The 26,956-nt window shown below is 30.9% G+C and overlaps 1 protein-coding gene across 1 annotated transcript in view; it reads right to left on the minus strand.

The window, feature by feature from the left end:
• Positions 1-265: 265 nt before the first annotated feature.
• Positions 266-26,956, minus strand: part of LOC114342894 (solute carrier family 41 member 1) — a 348,268-nt gene continuing 321,577 nt past the window's right edge. Inside the window, exon 11 of the transcript XR_007696712.1 lies at positions 266-346. The gene's annotated coding sequence lies outside the window, so the exon portion shown is untranslated. The remainder of the gene's footprint in view (positions 347-26,956) is intronic.

The raw sequence follows: 26,956 nt of genomic DNA on the forward strand, positions 1-26,956 counted from the left end.
CGTTAGGAGAAATAACACTGTTATTGACATAACGAATAGTCTTCGTCGGTCAATTAACGACGTTGTTGTTTCAATAAATCGTGTTCGTTGACTCAGTGAACAGAGTTCGTAATATCAATAAATAGTGTTCGTTGACTCAGTGAACAGAGTTCGTAATACCAATAAAGTGATATTATGGTATACATAATGAATGTTCATCCATTCAATAAACGTAATACATTGGCTCAACTAACGAAAATAATGAATTGATGAACATCGCTTTGTTGTTCCAATAAAACCAAGAATTGGACAAATTTTAAGTATTGCGTTTGTTGTCTGAATTAACATTTTTATTGATATTACGTAACTTTTTCGTTGAGTGTAAGTAAGTGTTAATGTTTTTTATGATTGACGATACAATTTTGTACGCACCACCTCAATACTCTTTATCGAACGCGTCTGTTCCTCTGCTCGTAATATCAGACTCGTTCGATAAAGAGTCACTTTACTGACTGACTTTACTGAAATTGGTTAAACAATTTTTGACCGCGGTACCGCGTGACACCCCGTGTATTTGTTATAAGGATTGTTATACGGATGTATTTCTTTGAGTATGTTTGTGCAAAAAATCGAATCAGAATAATTTACCTAACGGGGGCGACGTTACAGACTATACTAATAAGTAGTTGAAACGGTCAAAACAAAGAAACGCACACTCATCAAAAATCAACTTTTACTGGTCGTTTCAGACTCCAACTAGTTGGAGTCAACTCTAACTGAGAATCAACTTGAACTGTAACATCTAACATAATTATGTCGGAACCATGGACCTATAAATAAAGAGGTCTTTATTTATAGGTCCATGGTCGGAACCATCTATCTGATTCCTTGTTTGACAAAAGTGTCCATCATACTCGAGTTTTTTGGAATTGTTTGTTAATGTTAACTCATAAACTCTAAATTATGAAGAATACTTTTTAGATTTCAGAAATGGTGATTACTTTAGCATAAATTATCTTTTGTGTGTGTGTGTGTGTGTGTGTGTGTGTGTGTGTGTGTGTGTGTGTGTGTGTGGTTGAAAAAAATGACTGCGGATTACTGGATCCATTCGCCTAACCGATTTTTATATTTTGAGCTCATGAATTGCTGCACTTTAAAATTTCTTTTTCATTTTTTTTATTGTGGTTAACAAAAGTGTTTGGTTTTATATATTATATTTTTTCTTATGTATATATATTTTTTTAATCAATTGGCGCCAAAAGTATCCACAATTCAACCTTGCGGATGGAAAACTTCTACCTATTGATATAATTAAATTTTGTTTTCTATTTTTTTATCCTTTTTTTTCAATTTTTTTTATTTTTTTTTATTTTTCCATTTTTTTTATTACTTTTTCCTATTTTTTTTTTCTTTTTTTTATTCTATTTTTTTTTAATTATCTTTTGGCTGAGATTGTTTGGAAATTAGTATTCATCAACAAAAATATCAACGAGGCTGTTGAAACCTTCTATGAAATTCTATACGATTTAATACATAATTTTGTACCCATTAAAAATATAAAACATCCACATAGCCTAATTGGTATAACTGTGATCTAAAATCGTTGTTCTGAAGTTATTTTCTTGTGGCATTTTTATGATTAATTATTTATATGGGAAATAAGCCACAATTAAAATGAAAAAATAATTTTATTATCAGTAATATTTTGTATTTTGACAACGGCGCCCGATTTGGGCGTCGAAACGTTAATAAAATTATTTTTTCATTTTAATTGTGGCTTATTTCCCATATAAATAATTAATCAATAAAATCGTTAATATAAAAAAGAAAACTGCTCATAAAACATTCAAACAGACAGGTAGGGAAAAAGATTACAATATATTTTCAAGTATTAGAGCTCAGTGTAAAGGACTTACGAATTCACTATACAGGGTGAATCATGAGGAACTGTACATACTCCCACCTCGTATAGAGGCCCCTATGGGGAATAACAAATGGCCATTAAACAGTGTCTGCTCCCATTGTTTAATAATATACAGGGCGAGTTTCGCATTTCGGCTTTAAAAAAATTAGTTCGTTTAGGTCTTAGAAAAAATTTCACCCTGTATACGCTTTTTGAGAACTCTAATATGAATTTTAAAAATTAGACAAATAGGTAATTAAAATGGCACATTTATTTTTTTCCGCACACGATTACTTAATTTTTTTATAAAAAAATGAAATTTGACTATGGATTAAAAGTTTGGTAAAGTGAACCATAGATTTAAAAAAAATTAACTTTTATTACAAAAATTAATTTTTTTTAAACAAATATTTAATTTATGTTACCACCCAGTCAACTGATTTATTCAAACTAAAAAAAATCAGGCCCGGATTTAAAAGATAAGTTCGTTTTGGTCTTAGAAAAAATTTCACGCTGTATACGCGTTTTGAAAACTGTAATATGAATTTTACAAATTAGACAAATAGTCAATTAAAATGGCATAATTATTTTTTTCCCCACACGATTACTTAATTTTTTATAAAAAAATCCAATTTGAGTATGAATAATTAAAAGTTTGGTAAAGTGAACCATAGATTTAAAAAATTAACTTTTATTACAAAAATTAATTTTTTTTGAACAAATATTTAATTTATGTTACCACCCAATCAACTGATTTATTCAAACAAGAAAAAAGTCAGGCCCGGACTTAAAAAATTAGTTCGTTTGGGTCTTAGAAAACATTTCACCCTGTATACGCTTTTTGAAAACTCTAATAAGAATTTTACAAATTAGACAAATAGGCAATTAAAATGGCTTATTTATTTTTTCCCCACACGATTACTTAATTTTTTATTAAAAAATTTAATTTGACTATGCATAAAAAGTTTGGCAAAGTTTTTACATAGATTTAAAAAAATTAACTTTTTTTACAAAAATTAATTTACAAAAACAACATTTTTCCTAAAATTAAAAGTTTTGCCATTTTTTTTTCTATAACACGTCTAGATCTAAAACTCCCCATAACACTTCTTTTGGACTCTATATTTTAACATAGACGTGATCAAATGAATAAACTTTAAATTTTTTTACTTAATTTTTGCGATTTAACTTTGCAATTCACGAATCTGCACCTTTTATTTTTTAAAATTCATAACTTTTACGAGAAGAAGACTGAAAGTCTACAACAATTTTCATAGTCTTCACAACGGTAAGAGATATGTGCTGTAAAAATTTCAGAAAAAAATATTAAAATAGAACAGAGTTGTAGCGAATTAAACCGTGATTTCATTTTTTTTTATTTAAAATTCCGATTTTGAAAAATTTGATTTTTCAATAAAAAATTAAGTAATCGTGTGGGGAAAAACAGATGTCATTTTAATTGTCTATTTGTCTAATTTGTAAAATTCATATTAAAGTTTTCAAAAAGAATATACAGGGTGAAATTTTTTCTAAGACCAAAACGAACTTATTTTTTAAATCCGGGCCTGATTTTTTTCTAGTTTGAATAAATCAGCTGATTGGGTGGTAACATAAATTAAATATTTGTTAAAAAAAATTAATTTTTTTAATAAAAGTTAATTTTTTTAAATCTATGGTTCACTTTACCAAACTTTTAATTCATAGTCAAATTTGATTTTTTATAAAAAAATTAAGTAATCGTGTGCGGAAAAAAAATATGCCATTTTCATTTCCTATTTGTCTAATTTGTAAAATTTATATTAGAGTTTTCAAAAAGCGTATACAGAATGAAATTTTTTCTAAGACCCAAACGAACTAATTTTTTAAAGCCGGACCTGATTTTTTCTGGTTAGAATAAATCAGTTGATTAGGTGGTAATAGTGTAACGATTGACCAAAATAAGAGACACATCGATCGGACCGTTCAAAAATTATGAGGAATACAAATTTCTGTCAAAATGCGAAACTCGCCCTGTATATTATTAAACAATGGGAGCAGACACTTTTTAATGGTCATTTTTTATTCCCCATAGGAGCCTCTATACGAGGTAGGAGTATGTACAGTTCCTCATGACTCACCCTGTATAAACGACATGTTCAGGAAACTGAAAACAATATATCTGAAAACCCTAGATCATTCTGGAAATTTATAAATACTTAGTAAAAGAAACTCACATATGTCACCATCAGCTATTAAGTATGATGATTATTCTGGGGAAAATAGTCAAGAAATCGTTGATATTTTTGCGAACTTTTTTTCAACTGTCTACAATGATGCTGTAGTTAATCAAATTCCTATTTTTAAATTTGAGAAATCTGGGAATGTAAGCAATTATGTTGTTGACATTAAGAAAATATTTGATAAGATTCTGAGTAGCCCAGGGGACCTGACGAAGTTCCATTGTATTTAAAAAAAAATGTGTATACACCTTGGCAGAACCAATACACCATTTATTTAACCTATCTCTAACATCAGAGATATTTCCCGATTTCTGGAAATCTAGTTTTTTAAAAACCAATCTTCAAGTCTGGTCAGAAAGATAAAGCTGAAAATTACCGTGCAGTTTGTATAGAGTCATAGTTACCAAAACTATTAGATTTTTTTGTAAATAGAATGTTAAGTTTTGAATGTAAAAACATAATAATTGGTGAACAACATGGTTTTAGCCAAGGTGAATCCACAGTTATAAATCTCGTGTATTATACAAATTTTATAATTAACTCGTTGGAGTCTGGTTCTCAGGTCGATTCAATCTATGCTGAATTTTCAAAAGCTTTCGATAGAGTCACTTATGAGATCTTGATTGCCAAACTTTGTGGCTATGGCATTAGCGATAACATCTCAAATTGGATTAAACATTATTTATCTAATCGTTCTCAAATGGTTATAGATATGGTAGTTTTTTGTCAAAACCAATTCATATAACATCAGGTATTCCACAAGGTTCTCATTTGGGTCCACTGCTGTTTAATATATTTGTTAACGATTTACAAACAGTAATTAACTCCGACCAATTTCTCTTATTCGCTGATGACATAAAAATCTTTAGATCTATTGCTTGCCTCTCTGATTGTGAATGTTTGCAGTTGTCCTTAAATAATTTTTCACGTTGGTGTGAAGTGAATGTTTTAAACTTAAATTAAAAAAAATGTTTTAAAATCACGTTTAGTAAAACGCAGGCTTCTTTTAATAATAATTACACACTTAATGGTACTGTTCTGCAAAAGATACATCAGGTACGGGATTTGGGTATAACACTGGATAGAAAACTGACCTTTAATGATCATATTAATGACATAACTCCACGTGACCTTAAAATGTTAGGATTTATCCAGAGAAATTCAAAGGACTTTTCAGTTTTTACGTTTAAAATATTATACTGTGCACTAGTGCGATTCATTATAGAATACTGCTGTATTATATGGTGTCCTTTTTATAATACCCAGAAGACTCAATTAGAAAAAGTTTAAAACAGATTTTTGAGGATATGTGGTTATAAAATGGGTTTAAAACGTGAAGATTATAATTACAGTTATATTCTTAATCAACTAATCAACTTAAAATAAACAAATTAGGGACAAGAAGAGCTGAATTCGAATTATATTTTTTACATAAGCTTCTAAATGGATTTATTAATTGCTCTGAAATTTTGGGTTTAATCTCATTTAATATACCTATGCGAGGAACCCGTAATTCTGACCTGTTTTTGTAGATTTTCATTCTACTAATTATGGACTTAATGAAGTTATTTCTAGGATGTTACGTACTGCGAACAATTACCAAACAGATTTAGAATTATTTAATACTTCAACTGCATCATTTAAAAATCATGTTAACCAAAAAATAAAAACCCTATTTTGTAAAAGGTATATGTATTTAAAATCCATAAAAAGGGCTGTATCACAAAACGTTTTCGGAATCAATATTCCATCATAAGTGTTATCACAGGTTTACATGCTTTAAGCCACCAAAATGTACGAGTAAAAACCCTTAAATTGATTTTAAACAGTTGGGGTTACATTATATTATTTGATTTTGAAATATGTTTAAAATATTTCCAGATTAACCCCTGGCATCACATGACATCAACCATATTGGTGGGAAAATTGGTTGTTGTCACCTAAACTCTGCCATGTAAGGTCTAGCTTCAATTTTCCAACCAATATGGTTGATGTCATGTGATGCCAGGGGTTAATCTGGAACTATTGTAAACATCTTTCAAAATCAAATAATATAATATAACCCCAACTGTTCAAATCAATTTAAGGGTTTTTACCCGTACATTTTGAAAGCATCTAAACCTGTGGTAACACTGATGATGGAATATTGATTCCGAAAACGTTTTGTGATGCAGCCCTTTTTAGGGATTTTAAATACATATACCTTTTACAAAATAAGGTTTTTATTTTTTGTGATTTATGGTATACAGCCAGTACTGGAATTTTTCCTTGTGTTATTTTTATTGTTAAAAAACTGTTGTAACTAGCTTATGTATCTTACTGTATTTTATACATATTGTACAAAAACTAAAAAAGGGATTAGCCCGTCAATAAATAGATAAATAAGTTTTAATAAAGCGCTGGTTTCCTCGAAAGCGGTGCCGACAAACTGTGAGCGTATCACTGCGATGAATGACGTCATAAAAAACAATACCATGCAAAATAATAGCGGTGGTTTCCAAGGATGCGTTGGAAGCATGGACGTATATCTTTATTTATACGTCCATGGTTGGAAGCCACCGCTTTCTGAGTTTGCACATTCCATTGCCGCAGTGAAGAACCTTGAATTTTTCACCGTAATCTGACGTAATTCATCGCAGTGCTACTGTCGCAGTTTTTCGGTGCCGCATTCAAGGAAACCAGCGCTTAAATATTTTATACCATGATACAAATTGAGGTTTTTTACTTCTATATTAGTTTATTAACTATAGTATACAGCCAGCTACTGGGAGTTTCCCATGAATTTTGTTTTTATACATTAACTACTACGAGGTTATTCTCCTTCCGGTAAAAATAAAAAGATTACTATTGTTAGGTTATAATTATTAATCTTGAATGTATTTTTGTTTAAAACATAGGTACCTTTTATTTATGAAAAATAGTCCCACACGATAAAAGATTTTTTACGGTGTTCAAAAATCCTTATGTCTTTTATCCCGAGAGTAGAAATATGGTTGATATAAAGATTATGAGCTACAGTTATGTCGTTACAAGCAAGCTGAGATGCAAACGTGAATTTTTATCGCTATATTAATGTTTTCTTCTGTAATAATTTCGTTGTTAATGGCTAATGGTATCAGTCGGCTATGCTGTGGGTGGGTAACGTATCGTAAATGTAACAATTACAACTGCAATAATTCAGTATATGGTCGAATGTAGTTAACCCTGGAAGAATTACTTTTTAATTGATTGTTAATATTGGACTTTTAGTCAATTTGGTGTTAATCACCTTTATAATTCATTAGGTCTAAATGGCGAGTGGGCACGATACACGTTTGTAGGTGTAAAAATTAAAAACATAAAAATGTACTTCCACATGCAGGCTTGCCTCTTTATATAGAGAGGGGCAAAATTATGGAATAAATCGGAAACAAGTCGATTTTTTATTTTTAAATTATGATTTTTTTGCATATGTATCATACAAATGACGTCATCCATCTGAGCGTGATGACGTATTCGATAATAGTTTTAAATGAGAATAGGGCTCATCTGATACCTCATTTCAAAGGTTACTCAATTCGCTATTCAGTAACATAAACATTACCATATTTATACAGGCATACAGGGTAACCAGAACAATAATTTTCATATTTATTTCACACACACAAAAAAAGTAGGTATGTATGTAATTTATTTAATTGAAAATACGTTTTACTGCTGTCTGAAAAAAAATGTTTGTTTCAATATATAAACAAATGAACTGCGAAATTAGTTGTTTTTTTAAATACCTTCGAAAATATAAATTTTAGAAAAAAATTGACTCAATCATTGAAAAAGTCAGAAAATTTTACACAAAAAACCTTATATAAAGGTTTTTCTAAAGTTAAATATACAGCTCCTATAATTTTTTATTTATAATGCTCAAGTCACCCCTCTCACAAACATTAGCGCAGTTCATAGCAGCTTTAGACGCAGCCTGTGTTTGAGTTAATCGATCAAATAAAATTTTACAAAGTGGTAATGAAAGAAGAACATTAAAGGCATCTTATAGTTGTAATAAAAAAAATCATGGACATAAGTGCGGTGTGTGAGGAAAATGACACTTGCATAAATTTTGTTTAATAATGGTTTAAAAATTTGTAACTAATACAATTTTGTCTATAAAACCCTCAAATTTTCACAAATTACTTTTCATGACATATTATTAAACGATATTTTATTAAAACAATCTCAAAAATTTAATTCAATTGATACGACGCCTCAAAAAATTTAATTTTTGAAAACTTTATAGTTCTACAGAACTAATACCATTTTAAGAGGATATTTCTCAAGTTTAAAGTGATAAATTACAATTTTGTAGGATTTCTTTAGCTTAAAATGCACTGAAATATTTTACTTTAGAAATGAAATACACAACTTCTTCTTGAGAAAATTAAGAAAGATAAGAAAAATGTAATGCAGAAACCGAAAATTATCAGTTTAAAAAATGTTTATACAAAGACTTCAAAACTTTTTTCTGTACAACTTACCTAAACTACATTAATAAATGTTAAAAAAATATATTTTTCTATGGATGCTATACAATATGCAACTTCTCTCACTAATTACATACATTCAAAACAAACAATTCTTCAGGCAGTGAGAAAAGTCGGCCATTGCAGTGAGAAATATTTTTTCTCACAGGTTCTCCTACGATCTTACATACTATGATCGCCGTTTCCATGGTAAGATGCAAAATACAAACAATACAAACACAATTAATGTTGTCAAATAATAAATGTGTTAAAGCAAAACTTACCAGGAATTGCCTTTCAAAACTGTTCAAAAATAACTGTTAATTAGAATTAAAAAAAAATAAGGTATATACTATTGTGTTTTCAATTTAACAATCAAAAGCAAAATGAAAATTAAATTAAATTTTTTTTTAAATAACGCGGGCACATAAATTTGATACACCCTGTATATTGAACTGTAAATATTTATTAGAATTTAGTTTGGATGTAAGTGGATTTCTTTTTTTAATGAGCTTTCCGATGAACCATTAAAGATTTTTGTGAATAATTAAAGTGAAAAGACGATGTATTTAGGTTTAAAATGGAAAAAGATTGTTTACTACGGAAACTATAGAATCCACAGCTAGATGTAATTATCATTTTCGAGAAAAGTGGTTTTAAAAGAAAGTTTGGAATGTTAATATCTTTGTTTCAACACGAGTAAATGTTGTATAGTTCCCCGAAAGTAATTAGGATGGTCGGAATAATTTTGAAAAAGACTGTTTGTTTGTCGAATGGAAAAGATTGTTTATGATTCTTGGCAAGTTGGAAGGGGAAAAGTGGTTTGAATGATTGAGAGAGTTTTGAAAAAGAAGTCATTATGTTTTTGGCATCGCTGAGAAGCAGTTCGACGTTTTCGTGAATAGATAGTTAGCAAGTACCAGTGGTTTGTTTGATAGTGGAGAATAGTGTTGAAAAGTGGAACGAGAGACAGATCAAATTGAGACGAAATACCTCTTTGATTCTGTATTATTGTGAGAAGGAGAGCAGAGAATTTTTGGAGTTTTGTTTGAATCGAGTACGTGTCAAAAGAGGCCCGGCTTGTTGGAGAATTGGTGCTGATATGCTGATAGTTTTGAAGCTGGAGAACGGAGAGGGCTTTGATGAGTAGCCTTTAACATAGTCAACGAGGGAGAGGTGTTTTGGGTCACGAGAAGGCATCAGAGTGAGTGAAGCAAAAGGTCAGTCAACTTATGTGAAAGATATTTTTATGTTCGGAAACTAAAATTTTGAGTAAAAAGCATATAAATTAAAATTCCAATATTTCTAAAAGTAAATAGGAAGTATAGCTAATCTTGCGAATACATAATTTGGTTTTGTTTATTTTGTTGTACCAAAGTCATCGGAAACAAACCGATTAATATTTTTTACTAGAATAAATTTAAATGGTAGAAATTTCATTCGGACATCTGTGTCCACAGGTTTTAGATTTGATAGATTTTAGAGTATCGATTTTGATAAATAAAAGACAATTCTGTATGTTTATTTTATATTTGGCTTTGTTTCTTTTCCCTATTTTATCCCGATTAGGATCAACTAAGAGATACTGAACCCACGAGAGAAGATAAGTATAACGTAAGATAAATTGGATTTTTTTTAATATTATAAAAAGGCACCCTGAGATTTTTTATTCATTTTTTTATGTATGATTTGCGACAATTAAATAATTAATCAAATAAATAATAATTAATATAAAATTAATAAGAAGCAGATCATAACAACATGGCGCCCAACGTGAGCAAAAACAAGAAATGAAAATTCAAAATAAAATGGAGGAGTTAACAAATTGCCAGAAAAAGGAACTAGAAAATTTGGAAAATAAGTTGGAAAATGCTATTCAAGTAGACAGAGAAGAAGTGGAAAAAAAGAATCACAGAAATAGAAAAACAAATCACCGAAAACAGGATGCAACAGAATTTCGGAGAAAGAAGAGAAACGATTATCCATAGTACAGAGGATGTGAAAATAAGATTTGGCGGGGATATAAAAAAATTACACCCAGTAATTTTCATAAACAATTTAAAAAAGAAAATACGATACATCGGTAACTTCGAGACAGCCAAAGAAACAATAAGGAGCCATCTTAAAGAAGAGGCAAGTTTATGGTTCGATAGCAAAGAAGAAGAATTGGACAATTGGCATAAATTTGAACAAAAGTTCCTGAGTTTTTTCTGGGGAAAAATACAACAGCTAGAAATAAACAAGGAATTGCAAAATGGGAGGTACCATGATAGAATGGGTATTTCAGAGATAACATGCACTACAATTATATAATAATGCAAAACATCTACAGTACAATTATTCATCCGAACAGCTAGTAGAACTGATAGCCAGACATTTTGAAGATACCTTAGAAGATCACATAACTCTACAAAACTACAAAGATATCGACAGTTTGTGCCAATTCTTACAAATACGAGAAGCAAAAATGAGAGAAAGAGAAATAAGAAGATCGCAAGATAATTATAGACAACGCGAAAATCGAGACTATAGAGATAGAAGACAGAACTTTAGGAGAGATTATACAAGAAGGGAAAACGAAAATAGAGACAACGGAAGAGGAAACTATGAACAAAGAAATCGGCAATGAAACGAAGACAGATATCGAGAAAACCAGAATAGAAATAACACCCGTACAAATCAAGAGGACAGAAATGATAATAGAAGGAATGAACAGGAAAATCGTGGAAACCGATACGGGTCCGACAGACAAAGAGAAAACAGAAGAGCGGTTTTCAGAAGAAACGGTTTTTATTTAATATTATAAAAAGGCACCCTGAGATTTTTTATTCATTTTTTTATGTATGATCTGCGACAATTAAATAATTAATCAAATAAATAATAATTAATATAAAATTAATAAGAAGCAGATCATAACAATACATTTTAAAAATATTAAATACCTACATGTATATGTATTTTATTTCAATTTATGCATATAATATACGTAAAAGCACCCAAAAGATTTAATTTTGAAGTTTGAGTTCTTGACAAAACCGCATCCATAGAAAAAGTAAAGTGTAAAACACATGAGAAAATGACATATTTCTCCCTCGCTTGATTTGCGGCCCTCGCCTCGTACTTCGGCTCGTGCCAACAAACTTCTGCGCTCGTGAGAAATATATCTTTTTTCTCACTTGTTGTTCAGTATATTATTTTTAAACTTACACAGCATGTGTGTGTACCTTGGAACCTATTTAAAACCTCTTTATTATCAATTTTACGAAAAAAGTTATTCTTCATAAAATGTTCTGAATTTTAAATAATCTAAAATCTAAGATGTACTAGAACTATGTACCTACATTTTTCTAATTGAAATATTGTGTATTATAAAGGTACTTCACCCTTTAGCAAAATTCATATTTTTTGACATCGCTAGTATAAAACGCATACCTAGTTGCGCATCTTAGATTTTATAAGTTTTTTTCGCAAAATTGATAATCAAATATTTATCATATCATAATTGTATTGAAGTGATGTTGCGTATCAGTAATTTGAGAAAAATTTGCATTTTTTTTCAATTAGAAGGATGTAATTGCATATTACAATATAGTTTTTAATTCCAAACAACTTTTTATAATATCAATTTTCGATATTCTGAAATATAGAGTTTGAACGAAAATCGTATTTTTGATGTACCTCGTATAAAATAAACAAAAATTTGATATCTGATGGTTGAGTCTTAGATTTTAGACCATGCAAAGGTTTTCATGAAGAATAACCTTTTTCGTAAAATTTATAATTAAAAAGTTTCCCATATAGTACCTAGTTACAACGATATACCTACTGTATCAGGCCAAAAACTTTTTTTTTGAATTTTCAAATTGCAGTATATTATCAGATTCGAATTCAGCATTATCAAAAACAAAATAGAAACGTTTTTGATCAAAGTAAAATGAAGAATTGAACGATATTTTTAGAATTATTTATACAAAACAATAATAATTATTGTTATTGTTTAAACAATCAATAAACAATTAGCGGCTAAATCTGTGAGTAGAACTTTTTACTTTAACATATAAAAACTAACAAAAAAAGTTTTAGAAAAATATAAGCTTGTTTAAATTTTTCCGAAACAATGCAAATTTCGTTCTATATTGACTCCCCGAAAATGCAAAATTCAAACCTAATTCACAGTTTTGAAATGTTTTAAGATTGAATTTACATTTTGGTGCCCCTCTGTTATGTATTCTTTTTCTATAAAAATCACCTGTATAAATATCGAAGGTACTTATTTAAATTCAAAAAATATTATTAAACTTCAATCATAGTGAAAGGTATTAGTGTACTTAAAATGCCGATATATAATGATCTTCTCATCAACTCTATTAATACCGACCATCCCATAAGAATACAAATTGAGAAAAATCCGAACCACCTCCTCACTAATTACATGGGTCAATTAGTATAATTTCAAAGCGTGTTCTTGTATTACAACAAAGAGGTTTTGTTCGGAAATTCAGGAGCGGTTTGAAAAATATTGTCAGTAAAATTCGAGGAGAATAGTATCGCGAACAATACATCATATATTTAAATTACAACCTCCTTGTAGTACATTTCAAGATTTCAATGTGTAAAGAATGTAGAGAGAGGTGATACAGCGAAAAATATAGTGTTTCGAAAGGATAAATATTTTATATTTATCGTAGTCTCCAGATACTGTTAAATATATAGGTCTGGATCCCGCGTATGAAAAAAAAGTTGATTAATAGCAAGCTGAAAATGTTTTAATAGCTTAAGGGTGTCTAGTCGGACAAACTTTGATGTATGGGAACACTGGAACAGGGGAAGTTTTAATTGTGGAACAGCTTAAAAATTTGGAACGTCAGACTACGAAAACGTCCCATGTATTTTGTCGGACGGAACTTCCAATTAATTTGTTACCCTTGCATTAAACTGTCCTGCAAAAATCAGAATACCATTTATCACCAACTGGGCATTTTAATGAGTGGAACACGTAGAACATGTCAAATGACGGGAATTATGACAGGTGACAAATAGCAGTCTGATTTTTGCATGAAAGTTTAATGAAAGGGTAACAAATCAATTGGAAGTTCTGTCCGACAAAACACATGGGACGTCTTCGGGGTCTGACGTTCCAAATTTTTAACCTCTTCCACAATTAAAACTTCTTCTGTTCCACTGTTCCCATTCATCAAAGTTTGTCCGACTAGATACCCTTAAGCTATTAACATATTTTCAGCTTGCTATTAATCAACTTTTTGTTCATACGCGGGATCCAGACCTAACAGTTTTTGAGAATTGTGAAAAAATACTTCTTTTAATATATAGTCCTGTCGCCAGGGGGGGTACAACGGCCTCGTTAATTCAGATGGACTTACCCAAGTTTTTTTTTTATGTATTTTGACCCATAGAACACGAATTTTTTGGGTAACAGTTGATCCGGATGTCGATAAGATTGTTATAAACAAAGAACTTGAGGAATTACATAGCAGCGATTTTTCGCAAAACAGAACATTTTTTTGTATTTTTTGGACGATTTTCAGCAAAAAATGGTCCTACAAGTTTTTTCGTAGGGTGCATAGTTTTCGAGATAAACGCGGTTAAACTTTCAAAAAATCTAAAAAGTGCAATTTTTGAACCGGAATAACTTTTGATTAAAAAATAAAGTAGCAATTCTGCTTACTGCATTTGAAAGTTCAAGTCAAATGACATCGGTTTTGATTATTTGCATTGCTAAAAATTAAGTTTTTATTTGTCAAACAAAGCTATAAACACATAGTGTTTCCCGTGCCAAATGCATGCGTTTTAATGTACGTAATATACGTAGAAATTCTGTATGCGCGCCTACTCGTTCGATTTCAAATTAGAAATGCATTGAAAACACCATTCAATCACTATGTGTTTATATATTTGTTTAACAATAAAAAAATTATTTTTTAGTAACGAAAATAATCAAAGCCGATAGAATTTGACTTGAACTTTTAAATACAGTAAGCAGAATTGCTATTTTATTTTTCAATCAAAAGTAATTCGGGTTCAAAAATTGCAATTTTTCGATTTTTTAAAAGTTCAACCTCGTTTATGTTGAAAACTATGCATCCTACGAAAAAACTTGAAAAAATATTTTTTGCTTAGAATGACTCAAAATATAGAAAAAAATGTTTTGTTTTGCGAAAAATCGCTGTTATGTGATTCCTCAAGTTCTTTGTTTATAACAATCTTATCGACATCCGGATCGACTGTTACCCAAAAAATTCGTGTTCTACGGGTCAAAATACATAAAGAAAACTTGGGTAAGTTCATCTGAATTAAGGAGGCCGTTGTACCCCTACTGGCGACAGGACTAATATGTGAACCACCACAACAGCTTGAACACGTAAACCAATACAAAATCTTGGCTACTGGTTTAATAATCAAGAAGTAAGAGCACAAATAGCTGTAGCCCAACAAGGCTTTATCAAAATGAAAAGCTTATTAACAATAGCCTTAATATTAGCCGTATACGTAAGGTGTTTGGTAGGTCGATGGACATTTTTTAAGGGATAATAGGGGACGCCATTTGCAACATTTTTTGCTAATAATGTACCGCTCAAACTGTTAAGGTTTCCGAAATAAAGTTAAATTTGTCAATATTCGACAACCGTCTATTTCACGTTTAAAAATTACCTAGGCGTACTACCTCCCTGTTTTACGAATTAAATAAAAATGTATACCTACAACACTGACTCTTCGCATACAATTTCCATCAGCTATCGTCATTCTCCGAACGCATAACAAACAAAAAACAACTCTACCTGCTATGCTAACAAACAATCTACCTGCTATGAAGTGGTTTATTTTGGTTTATAAACAGAGTTGTTGTTTGCGTATGAAAGGTGCGTTTTACTGTTTTGGCATCCGAACTATCTCGCTTAGATAATTATTTTTAAAAATAAAATAGACAAGCATCCTTATTTTCAAATATTGACAACTTTAACTTTATTTCGGAAACCTTAACAGTTTGAGCGATACATTATTAGCAAAAAATGTTGCAAATGGTGTCCCCTATTATCCCTTAAAAAATTTCCATCGACCTACCAAACACCCTGTATAGAAGACATGAATGGATGGGTGACAAAACTGAAACAGAAGTGGAACGAACACATTAGTAGAATGGCAGAGGATAGGATAGTACGAATAGCACGAGATAAGTCACCAAATGGACGAAGAAGTATTGGCAGACCAAGAAAAAGATGGTGCGATAATTTAAACAATTTAGGAGGCTAATATTGAAGAAAAAACAGGCTTTAAAGCCTACATATAAGAAAGAAGAAGATGATTATATTATATATTATTTCTTTATATCAATTTCTAATTTAAATCCGGCCCTATTCGGTGCGCGATCATGTCGTCTAGTTCTTCTAGACGGTGTGCCATCACCATCAACATCAACGGCCAGATAGCGCTCCCATGCGCTCGGGTCAATACTGGGTCAGAGATACAAACGGAGACCGAAGCACACGCGTCAACCTGGAGCCCCAGCACGCCGAAGAAGATCACCCGCAGAGTGTGCACATGATCTTGTGTTCCGCGCGATTTCTTTATTAATTATTCTGTAACCATAAACGTTTGAATCCAACGGATTCTGTAATCTAGGTAATGATGGAATAATAAACGATGTTATTGGGATTCAGCTCTAGGTTATAGTCACGGATAATGGTGTACTCCCATTTTGCATTCACATTCAAGTTTTTATTTGCAAATTTGACGAATAACAGTCAAGGAATGGACTCTAATGCAGATTAATTATTAGAGAGCGTTATATGCAATTAATTATAACATCTATATGCAAAGTGCATATAGATGCATATATTGCATATTTTCAGACAACAAACACAACATTGCATATATAAGCTAAACACGATTTATTTTGCATATTTTAAAAATAAATTATATAAAAGTTTAAAATTTTCCTCTCTTAGTTGGAATTTTATAACTTCGATATGAACGAGCTCGTTATTTATCTATCTATCGCTCATTATCATCTATCTGGACTTTCCCATTACTACCTGAATTTAACAATTATGGGTGTTTCCAGAAAAATATTATTTTATTAGCGTAGCAAGTCGTAGGTACCTACCTGCTTTTAAGGGTCTAATATTTATTTTTGTCAGTTTCCGGCCAACATTTGTTTAAAATAAACGTTGTATCGTATTTAGTGTTTTTGAAGTGATTGGTATATATTAAATTTAAATATGTCTACCATTCCAAAAAGTGCTTGGATAAAGTGTTTTACCGAGTTAAAGCTAAGTAGAGACAAAATATTTTGCAAGGTCTGTTCCAAAATCGTAAGTTATATTCATTTTCACATTTCATTTTTTAAAGGAGGAACTGACAAACAAAAGCATCATGTCCCACAAAAGAAATTTTTCTGGAAAGAGTGTTTTTTTTGACACACAAAACTTGTTTTTAATTATAAAAACAAGTTTTATGTGTCATTTCATTTGTTTTCATGTGAAAAATAAATATGTATTAAGAGGATCGGTACGTATTTTCGGCTGCAACGCTATTCAAATGGGGATTCATTTTTTCGAATCCTGAGAAAACTAATAAGTATTTTTGAAAAATTTAAACGCAGAATGAAAGATTACGTTATTAGCGAGGGCCGAAAGTCCCTGAGAACTTCTATAATGTTTATTTTAATAAGTTACAGGGGTGAAAAACTAAGAGAAAATTTAGTGTGATTTTTAATTTCAAATATCTCATTCAAAATAAACTTTTTATTTATTCTAAGGGACTTTCGGCCCTCGGTAATAATTTAGTCTTTCATTCTGCGTTTAAATTTTTCAAAAATATTTATTGGTTTTTTCAGGATTCGAACAAAATGAACACAATACCGTGGTAATATTTTCCAAATCTATCTTTGTCTTACAACGCACTCAGCCGAATATAATATTGTCAGCATATATTGTCAGTCAGACACTGACAATCAGGGACAATTTTAAATATTTGACATTACATCGGGAATATTTTTTGTTATTTATTAAATATTATTGATAAATAGTGTATTTGATAAATAATTGATTTAAGACGTGAACTTAATAAAAAGTTATTTATTGTGTATTATTTGTGGAAGATGCAAGCAGAGAATACATCAGGATAATAATATTCTGTGATCCAAGTATTTTGTTGTTAAAGATGTTCAAAATTGTAAGCGTTCAATAACAATATATTATTAAAAAATCACTTTAACACTTTTCCTCTTTTCTCGATTGAGTATTAGTTTTTGTTGTACAAATAAATTATTACAATCACTGAATACATAGTTAGTGAAACAATTATCACATTTATTAACTGAATTAATAATTTGCAATTATAAAAATAACAGTTATCCAAGAACATTCAAAAGCCATCTCTTTAAATTAATGATGACATTTTCAAGTAGAATGATATTCTAGTAATGTTTACATATCCATACCAGTGTAAATTTTACTACACGTAATTTGCAGTGTAAAGACAGATAAAGTAGGGATATACGTAAAATATTTGCGAAATATGTACCCATAGCCTTAAACATAAATGTAGGTTGAATTTTTTAAACATAAATGTTTATATTTAATATATTGTTTTATTTTTGAGTATTTTTAATATGCATTTGCATATTTAGACAAATTTAGAAAAAATACCTTCATGTTTGTAGTAAAAGTAATGCATATATATGCGCATATTTTGGTAATGTTGTGTTGCAAATATTCCGCTCTCTATTAATTATTAATCAATGACCTATAGTGGAGTCACTGAAGGTGGATATGAGCTATTACCTCCGATTTCGTTCAACCTCCTTAGATTTGCATGAACATTGGTGAGTGGTTAGAGGATATCCCAAGAAACAAAGGTGGTATTGTGAAAACTTGCGCTTGTACCCTGGGGTGGATACCATCCCTTCTCGGGGTGAAGATTATTTTATTAAAAATATCCGCATAATTAGATAGGGGGACAAATTCTAAGCAAAATTTGTTATATAAAGTTATTAAAATAAACCAAAACTTTTTGAGTTATTAAAGATCAAAAATTTTAATTTTTTGTCAGAAAAATGTATGTTTTTAACCGATTTTTCATAGATAACTCAAAAACTATAAGTTTTTACAAAAAAGTTATGATTACCAAAATTGAAGCTAATAAAAAATTAAATAAACTTCTTACTAAAAAAACCTTTTAATATTAACTAAAAGTGAGTTATAGGTGATTGAATGCATATTTTTCTCGGTGAGTACCCAAATGTAAGTATTCAAGCTTAGATTACGGAAAATTGATAAAATTTTATAACATAAACTTATTAAACATTTGTGAAAGGACTTAAAAATATCTATCAAATGAAATACCGAACAAGTTTTAAGTGCATTAAAATTTATGCTCCAAGAATTTTTCAAACTTTATCTTTTAAAATTTTTTCCAAAAAATGTTATCGTTTTTTTTTAATTAACTCCATTAATTTTTAAGATATCAGGTTCACCTAAAAACGGTTTGAAAGGTAATTCCAAAGGCTATTAAAACGCGTTGAATTTAGTCTTTTAAACTCCTTACTTTTTTAAAAATCAAAGATTAAATGGCCACGGTTACACGGTTCTCGCAGCAAAATTTAAGCTTTAAACGTTTCTATCTCGGTTATTTTTCACCCTACAGAAATGGTAAAAAGTTATAATATGTTATAACATTTGATATGCAAAAAACTAAAATTTGGTTATTTATTATTGAAGTTATACTTCTTTACCGGCAATAGAGGGTGCATTTTTATATGTTAAAACCTATCAGCCCGGCGCATGCGCATTATAACTTTGTTCTGATTGGATGTTCAAATGACATGTCAAAAATTATCCGATATGGCAGCTGTAGGACAGCTGTGGTTTGGACGTAAAGGTAAAGGTAAACAAATGTATAATATATTAGTTTTATTGTTGTGAGGACAGAAACAAAAAAGTTTATAATATTGTAGTGACTTTAAATAGTTTTTAAAAGCAACAGGTACGTAATAATTGTTAATGTATCATGGGTATAAACCTACCTATTTGATCTGCCAAAATACATAGTATGTAATAGGCCTACTTTTATTTATATAATTCGATTACCGTCAAAATTTCTATCAATATTCACCTAATATATTGTTTTTTTACTCTATGTTTTGTTGTATTTTTTCAATTCTAAATCATTTCAATTCAAAATTAAAATAATTTGATCAATTTTCAAAATATCAAAATATCACAAGTTTAATCCATTTAGTTAGTCGATCTTCGTAAATAATGACACATAGTGTCCGTGGCTAAGCTTTGAAGGCGAATGAATTCCAATACCAACCGCGCTTATCAGCGCTGGTTCGAGTCCCAATAGAAATTTTCTTTTTTGTTTTTTTTTTAATACATTTTATGATTGTAAGTATATTTATTATATAATTGTATTTTCAGAAAATAGGTATTTAGTTAAAAAAATTTTCGACAATTAATGTTCAGACATCATTTGTGGCTTGTTTAATGTGTTTGTGTGTGTTTTATTCTTTTATTATTTTAATTTTTGGCACTGTTCTAATAAAAATGTTTGAGAAGTAGTAAGTATAAATTAGTTTAATATTTAAACAAAATATAAATAAAAAGTATATTAATTTCGTTTAAATCATATAATAGAAGTATAACTTCTTACGTGCGTACAAAGTACACACACATTCTTTTTTTTTACGTATATATACATATTGAGTAATTATATAGTTATCATCAAAAGAAAATGAAAATGACGATAATTTTAAAAATTCTGATTTTTTTAAATTATATCTTTTTTTTTCAAAAATATGCATTCTAAACAGGTGAAAATTGTTAAAATCATTACTTATACTAATACAAAGAAATTTTTGTAAGGCTTATACTATAAATTTTAATTTTTGTTGAAAAGGCGTATGTTTTATTTTTCACTTTTTCATAAAAAATTCGAAAGGGTTCTCTTAGTTTCATCATAACTTGCTTAATTTTGATGCTATTAACTTCTTCTGGAGCTCATGTCTTAGGTATTCTAAAGTACTTTGATAAGTGCTTTGCAGGTATATTTTATAAAATGTATCGTTTCCCGTTATTTCAGTTTGAATACTTAGATTTGAGTACTCATCGAAAAAAATATACATTTAATTACCCAAACTCACTTTGAATTAACATTAGTTTAGTACTTTGAGTGAAGAGTGTATTCAATTTTTTATTGTCTTCAATTTTGGTAAGAATAGCTTTTTTGTAAAAGCTAATAGTTTTTGAGTTATACATACGTGAAAAACAGCTTTAAAACATGCATTTTTTTACGAAAAAATAAAATCTTTGATCTTTAATAACTCAAAAAGTATTAATTTATGTTAATAACTTAATATAACAAATTTTGCTTAATATTTGTCCCTCTATCGATTTATGGTATTATTTTTGATAAAATAATTTTCACCCCAGATAAGGGGTGGCATCTACCCTGGGGGTGGAGCGCAAGCTCCACGCCCAGGGTGGATGTGGAGACCCCAGCTTGGGGGTTGCCCAAGCGCAATCGTGTATCGTCTAACTACTCACCAATTTTCATGAAAATCGATGGAGGTTCAACGAAATCGGAGGTGAAAACCTTCAGTGACTGCACTACTATAAGCTTTTGGAAAAATCTAAGTTTTTTGCTTACTTAGAAGTTCAATAAAATTTATATATTTGAGGTCATGTGAATAAAAATAACCAAATACACCAACATTACATTGATAACAGATAACATGGGCTGTTTTCACTTCGTTGCTATAGATACGCATGAATGTCAATTGTGACGTTTCACATAAATTAATATAAATTCAACATGTCACGATTTGGTTGCGATAATCGATAATGATGACTATGATGAGAAGATATACGAAATTATCGAGTCAAATACACTCAAAAATACTGTGTACAATAAGAAATTTGTTTTTTTAGTTATACTTCTTTAGGTACGAGGGTGAATCTTTACATTCCCTGGCGCATGCGCACACCGACAGTGTATTAGTCAATTATCGTTATATATGACAGTATATTTAGGCGCTCAAACGTTATGCGGGATCGTATTGGGTGTTAGAATCATCTGTCAATAATTGTTGGAGATTATGGATCAACAAATATTGTGTATATTAGTTTTTATTGTTGTGATGGCAGAGAAGCAAGTTTATAATTGTAGTGACTTTTTAAATATTTTTTAAAAGCGACAGGTACGTAATAATTTTAAATGTTTCAGTATCCTAATAAAAATTACATAGGTACCTACCTATCCGGAAAATTTAAAATGAACCTATCAAAATAGCATGTAATGCTTTGATTTACATAATTTGATTACCACCAAAATTTCTGTCACAATATTCACCTAATATTTAATATTTTAATATTTCAATATTCGACAAAAATCGAAATAATTTGGTTAAATTCAGAATTGTCAAAAGTTTAAAGCGATTAGTTCGTCGATCTTTCCACATAATGCACGTGTCTCTGTGGGTAGAAGTGTAAGATGAATGAATTCCAATACTAACTGCGCAAACATAAGCGGGTTCGAACCCCAATAGAAACTTTTATTTTTTTGTTTTTTTATACATTTTATGATTGTAAGTATATTTGTTATAAATTTTTTTTCAGAAAATGCGTATTTAGTTAAAATTTTTGCCAACAATTATTGTTCAGAAATCATTTCTCTGTGGCATTTTTCAATGTGTTTGTGTGTGTGTGTTTTATTCTTTCATTTTTTAATTTTTGGTATTTTTTGAAAAACATTTTTGGAAAGTAGTAAGTATTAAAATTAGTTTAAAATTTAAATAAAATATAAATAAACTGTTTAAAGTACATATTAATTTCGTTGGAATCTATAATAGAAGTATAACTTCTTATGTGCGTACAAAGTACACACACATTCTCTTTTTTTTAATATAAGAAAAAAGACCTGTAGTTTTTCGAATTGCTCATTTACTAATTTTACCTTTAAATAAATAAAAGAAAAATCAAAACGAAACCGTCTATTTTCTATTTTACCAATGCCATACTCTGTATTAGAGTACAAAGACTCGTTTGATATAGGTTCTCTGAATCGCATGTTGGAATATTTTCCTACCGGTGCCTTTTAATAATTTCATATCTGGGTTAACAGAGAGCTTTAATCGTGTCGACATTCATTTCAGTTATTCCCCGTTAGAGGGCATTCTAACCTTACTACGGTATAAATAGTTTTATTTTGTACCGAGAACTACGGAAGTTTTAATGTAAATTTGTCTTCTTGCATAGCCTCCTTGACAACAGGTAGACCTAGAAATAGCAGCTATCGGGGGATGGCAGGAGACAAAGGTAAATAAAGGTAAACGTAAATACTTTTGTCAAAAATGAATAATCATTTTCAATTTCGTTGCAAAAGGAAAGCACAGCCGAACAATATTCTAGTCCAATTAGAGAGTGCATCAAGCACCTCTACCGGTTTCGAAACTTATTAGCCTCTCATCAGGAGGCACTTATGCTGCTCTCCCCGATCCAACCAAAACAAACCCCAGCGCGCAGTCCCGGATTGCAACGAACGAAATGGCATAGATGCCCTAGCGGCAACTGCTAGCAAAAAGATGGGACGTGAATTGTAAATTGTAGAATTCCCTCATCTTCCTTAGTCTCAGCATCCGTATGGCTTGCAAATTGTAGAAGCCTCGGAGGTGTAACCAGAGAAGGTTCCCATTGTTTTCATTCTGGTGGTATGTAGAATAGCATTATGTTGTTTTATATGTCACTAGAGTGAAAACTTAGTCTTTTTGCTAGCAGTTGCCGCTAGGGCATCTATGCCATTTCGTTCGTTGCAATCCGGGACTGCGCGCTGGGGTTTGTTTTGGTTGGATCGGGGAGAGCAGCATATGCGCCTCCTGATGACAGGCCAATAAGTTTCGAAACCGGTAGAGGTGCTTGATGCACTCTCTGATTGGACTAGAATATTGTTCGGCTGTGCTTTCCTTTTGCAACGAAATTGAAAATGGTTATTCATTTGTGATTGACATTTACTCTGATCAGAGTACAAAGGGAACCATTCTCGTTGGAACTTTACCGCGCTGAGCAGATGGGACGTGAATTGTAAATGGTAGAATTCCCTCATCTTCCTTAGTCTCAGCATCCGTATGGCTTGCAAATTGTAGAAGCCTCGGAGGTGTAACCAGAGAAGATTCCCATTGTTTTCATTCTGGTGGTATGTAGAATAGCATTATGTTGTTTTATATGCCACTAGAAATACTGTTGTGTTTGTATTTATTTCGAAAAAAAGCAAACAATTTTCTTCCGAACAACCCTAGAACATTGATAAATCCTCAAAAATGTAATAACAATTTTCTCAAGCTTGTTGCTTATTGGAAGCAGCCAAACTTATGAAATCTGTTATTAAATATTTTCGTACAATTATCAATGTCCTCGGGTTATTACTACTGATATTTTACTTGTAGTACTGTTTTCATTTCTTAAATATACAATGCTATTCTCATAATTTAGCTTTGGTTATCGTGTATGTTTCACATCTATTACACTGGTCAATAAATAAATTTTTTTTTGAGTCTGTTATTTAGTAAATATTTTCTCTTTGTATACATCAAAAATTAGCAGAAACTCAATAAATATCTAATAAATAAAGTTTGCTTTTGTACCTTTAATAATGAAAAATAAATATTGGGTGTTTTGGCAAATTTTTTGAGCATCCGTTTCATTTAAAATTCCAGAAGAGGGCGAGGGGGGACTGTGGGTGTGAAACGAGAAGTGGCACACCGACATGGTAGTGTACGCATGAGCATTGCAGTGGAAAAACGTATTTTATGTGTCGCGAGTCCTAGGAGTGTCTTCCAAAAAGGGAAAAATGACGTGGACTGTTTTTGCTATATTTGTGACGAATTATTTAAAGTGAAAACCAAAAAATTTTTTTGACAGCTCTACAGCTTAAAACAGTTCTTCTTCACTTCACAACAGAGATAGATTTCCATCTCTTCCTCTGGCTCATTCTGTAATGCTCAAAGAAAATTACGAGAGCGTTAAAATAGTACTTTAAGTTTTAAAATATGAAGAGTACGGGTGCCCATTGATAGAGAATTTCAACATGGTTGGTTTTCTGGTGCGAATGCATGGCGAATACACTAAACATCCATATTACCTTTGCTTATGGGATAGTAGACTAGAAGTACTTCACTACCAACAGCACTTATGGTCTCATCGGAGTGGGTTTCAAATGTGGAGCCCCATCCGACTTTAATGCCTCCATTGAATATAAAATTAATTCTCATGAAGCAGTTCGTAAAGGCTCTTCGTCAAGATTCTGAGGCCTTTCAATTTTTAAAACAGTTTTTGGGAAACTATCACAGGCTGACAATTAAAAAGAGCTTATTTCTAATATGCCCGACAGCTTTAAACTCATGGGTAGCAGGAGGTCTCTTAAAGTACACATGCTACACGCTCACTTACAGCAGTTTAAAGACAACTTGGGTGAATATTCAGAAGAGCAGGGGGAATGCTTTTACTAAGGAACTTCGATCAAAGGTATCAAGGATAATATAATGAGAACATGATGGTAAGTAACTACGTTTGGGGGTTCCAACGAGACAGTCCTTGTTTACACAATAGAAATACCAAAATTTTCATATTTAAATTTTTATTTGTATTCTTTTTTGTATTTATGTGTTTTATACAGGGTGTTTCATTAAGAATGATCCATGTATTAACTGGAGAAACCTTAGGAAAAAATACGAAGATTCCGAGATACAGGGTGTTTTATATCAAATATTCTAAAATGATTTTAGTCCATTGCTTTAACAACTTTCAATATTTTTTGTTCAAACTTGACAAACAATTTACAAATGATAATATACTTTAACTAGTGTTAAAAGATATATTTCTGCTCTTACCACTCTTACCAGAGGCGTACTGTAGGAATATATACTTAATTTTCCACGCTCTGTCCCCTTATAATCTACGCGACTCTCGTAATAATCATTTCATTTCTCAATACGTTGTACTGCTGCCACTAAAGAGAAAACACATGTTTATTTCACAAATAAACATTTTTTTTTGCCTTAATTAAATCACAAACAACCTCCCACCTACCTCTTGGCCATTTGAATATTTAATTTAAGCGAAAAACAAGGTTTATTTGCCAAATAAATATTTTTTCTATTTTCTGAAAGCAATATAATGAATTTTGAGTTATATAAATTGCATACATTCTTCTTTTTGCGTCAGTTAATTTAATTAAAAAATTATTTTTTTGGTCATCATCATCATTGGCGTTACAGCTCTTTATGAGCCAAAGCCTTCTTCAGAACAATCCTCCATTCGCCCCTGTCTCTGCCAACTCTTCTCCATACTCTAATTCCAATAGGTTTCGTTTGCCAAGTCGTCGACAAAAAAACCGTCTGGTTGATTGTTGTGAATTTTCCGTAACGTAAAAATTTTTTAGGGGAAGGGGGTGTTAACCCACTGCCCAACCCCCTTTTTGGAGGACCATTTCTCGTTTCCACGTCAGCCCTGACCCCACCTTCCACTGGGGTTGGTTACCCAGTCTCCAGTAGGGTTGCTTAGCTTTACCAGGGTTCACCCGTATGATCCTGATCACACTTCTCGGAGGTGAGGATAGGAATTGAGTAGGACAAGCTAGAGGTGTTATCTGGAAGCAACACCTTATGATGCGCATCACTACCCCATTTAAATCCCTTGGTCACGCTGTATATATAACGATATTAATGTTTGTATTGATGACCAGAGAATTGAACACCCTTTCAAATAAGCTACCACACGACTCTTATTCCTATTTAAAAAAATCATCGATTACGTCATCACGTTCAGATGGATGACGTCACTTGTATGAAATATACGCCAAAAAATTTTAACTTAAAAATAAAAATTGACCTGTTTCGGGATTTTTCTCTAAAGTTGTTTGTTTTAGAGAAAATGAATTTATTCTTTAATCTATCCCCTCTCTGTATATACCTACCTATACAGGGTGTCCAGAAACTCTACCGACAAATGAATACAGGAGATTCCTCAGATAATTTTAAGACAATTTAACCAAATTCATCTAGTTCAAAAATGCTTCCTAAGGGAGCTAAAACTCTTTGAAGATGACGTCTTGTAATTAGTTTTTCTTATATACCTACAGAACGATTCAATTAAAAAAAACGAAAATAGGTACGTGTATTTATCTTCCAGAGATAAATCGATGTCATCCATTTCCAACTTGTAGTACCGATCATAGGCATCCCTTCTGGGTAGGGCAACGGTTATTTTATCACATAACTTTTTGTCTTTAACTTTTAAGCATTTTTGACACTGGATTATTAAATTGTGAGGTATTCTAGTACTAAAAGG

Source organism: Diabrotica virgifera, chromosome 3, assembly GCF_917563875.1.
Source record: "Diabrotica virgifera virgifera chromosome 3, PGI_DIABVI_V3a".
Lineage (NCBI taxonomy): Eukaryota > Metazoa > Arthropoda > Insecta > Coleoptera > Chrysomelidae > Diabrotica > Diabrotica virgifera.